The 2,518-nt window shown below is 48.5% G+C and overlaps 1 non-coding gene across 1 annotated transcript; it reads left to right on the top strand.

The window, feature by feature from the left end:
- The first annotated feature begins 1,648 nt into the window (after nt 1-1,648).
- Nucleotides 1,649-1,834, top strand: LOC120041086. The gene has a single exon (XR_005475824.1). It is a non-coding gene; the product is annotated as a U2 spliceosomal RNA (small nuclear RNA).
- The last annotated feature ends 684 nt before the right edge of the window (nt 1,835-2,518 follow it).

The following is a 2,518-nucleotide window of genomic DNA, read 5'->3' as shown; positions in this document are numbered from 1 at the left end:
AATGTACAATCCACATGTGAAAGATGAGGATGTGAGGGCTTATCTGGGGAGGTACGCTGACAACGTTTCCTCAGCGAGGTACCTCAGGGACTCCCTGGGATACTGGACAGGGAGGAGAGGGTTCCAGGTCCTTCTTAGGGAGGACCCGAAGGGTTTGGATGGTTACCTCCATCCTCCAGCAATGTTCTCCCTGGGGGCTGATAGGGGGACATTATTTTATGCCCGTCAGCCTCCTTTTTGCAGGCGTTGTATGGCCTATGGTCATATCCTCGCCTCGTGTAGTGATAGAAAGTGCAGGTTCTGTGGGTCTGGTGAGCACGAGGCGAGGGACTGTGCCGAGCCTAGGGCATGTCATGGGTGTGGCTCAGTGGCACACCTGTGGCGGGACTGCCAGGCTAGGCGGAGGTCATACGCGTCTGCAGCTGGGGGGGGAGCGAGAGCGGGGGATGGGGGTAGAAGAGGAGAGGAGCGCGCAGAAGGTGGTGGCAGAGAGGAAGGAACTGTACCAAAGGAGTCAGAGAGAGAAGAGGAGAAAGAGAAGAAGAGGAACGGGACAGAAGGAGTGGTGGCTGGGACAGAAGGAGTGGAGGCCGGGACAGAAGGAGGGGAGGCCGGGACAGAAGGAGTGGTGGCCGAGATAGAAAGAGTGGTGGCTGGGACAGAAGGAGTGGTGGTCGTGACAGAAGGAGTGGTGGACGGGACAGATGGAGTGGTGACTGGGACAGAAAGAGTGGGGGCAAGGACAGAAGGAGAGGTGGCCGGGATGGAAGGAGTGATGGTTGAAGGAGAGGAGGTCGGGGTAGAAGGAGAGATGGTCGAAATGGAAGGAGTGGTGGTTGGGTCAGAAGGGGAGGAAGGGAAGGAGGGAAAAGGAGAGAAAAGGAAGGAGAAGGGGATAGAGAAGGGGGGTGGGAGGAAGAAAATAGGTAGGACAGAGGAGGAGAAGAGAAGAGCAGTGTATGGGGCATTACGGGAGAGGGAGGAGGATATAGGGCCGAGGGAGACATGGGGGAAGGAGGAAAATGAGAAGGCTGCTGGATATTCTGCCAAGTGGTTTAGGAAGATGGGGGAGGAGGATTTTAGGAGGGTGCTTGAAAATTTGGAGAGGAGATTTGGAGAGGAGATGAGGGAGAGGGGTTTGTATGAGGAGGAGGATAGGGAGAGGGAGAGAGAGAGAATGGTCCCCTTGGGGTCGATTCAGAAGAAGAGGAGGAAGAAGAGGGAGGAGACTGTGGATAGCGGGAGGAGGAGAGATGGTGGGGAGAGGGGGGGAGAGGGAGAAGTGGCAGGACCTTCGTGGGCTCCCTCTCCTTCTTCTTCTTTCACACCGCTGGAGGAGTTGAACCGCCAGGTGATGGCACTAAGCAGGGGGATGGAGGGAGGTACAGGATACCTGTATGGGGACATAGGGTCCTCGGTCAGTAGTTTGGACGAGGGTGAAGGGATGGCTTTGAGGGTGGGACAGAGGAAGGGAGATGGCCCTGAGTGACATTTATGTGTTGGTGGATAGATGGGAGAGGGGAGGGGGAGGGAGGAGTTTTCCCCTAGATGTTAATTGTTTGATTGGTTATGGTTATTGTTTAAGTTTTGGATGGATTTTGTTAGTTAGAGAAATATAGTTTGAAATTATGTAAATTGGAAGATTTGAGTTGTTTTTTATGTAAAAATTGCAAGTGTAGTATCTGTTCTTATCAGTTTAATATCTGATACGTCCCCTATCTGGGGACCATATATTAAATTGATTTTTGGAACAGGGAGATGGAATAGGGGCTTGCTCCGTCCACTCCACGCATCGACCTGGTATTGCAGTACCTCCAGGAACGGTGCACCCCCTTTCATTGTAAATAGAAATCAGACAGAGTCAACGGAGTTGCTTCGTTGGTCTATATTGTATTTTCACTTTGAGCAACTTCAGTTCAATGTCAGTGATGGCTAGATAGCGCTGGTTAAATCGCTCACCGTTATATTGACTACGATAGCCGCTGTGAATGGGCTGCGTTCATCTTCTATTCAAACATTTTTCTTCACGGGATACAGGGCACAGTGAAATGCTTACTTGCAAACTTTCCTCAACAGTGCAATCAATAGCCATGATCAAAAATATACACAAATAGCTAAGTAATAAAGTAGTTCAAACATTTTTTTGTTATGATTGGAAATATATACAGTAGAAGACTATACAGAATAAACTATGAAATGTGCTCAAGCCATGTACTGGTAACATGGACTGTCTCACAAGCAACTGTCTGTATGTATTCGTTTCTCTCAATCACCTACAAGCAGTTCTTTGGAACAATGTTGTCGATTTTCAAAACAGAGTCCACAAGACACACAACTTTGGAAAAACAGTAAATGCATTTTGCAAATGTAGTTGTCTTTGAAACACATAAAAATATATTATACCGTCAAAATTGCAAATATATTCATCCAAATAACACGACTATATGCAAAAATATGAACACATCTATACTTATCTCTTGAGTGCAAGAGCAGACAAAACAGAAAGTTAGTCTCTTTT

This window comes from Salvelinus namaycush, unplaced genomic scaffold (assembly GCF_016432855.1).
Source record: "Salvelinus namaycush isolate Seneca unplaced genomic scaffold, SaNama_1.0 Scaffold4033, whole genome shotgun sequence".
Taxonomy (NCBI): Eukaryota; Metazoa; Chordata; class Actinopteri; order Salmoniformes; family Salmonidae; genus Salvelinus; species Salvelinus namaycush.
This window is presented reverse-complemented; position numbering and strand designations above follow the sequence as displayed.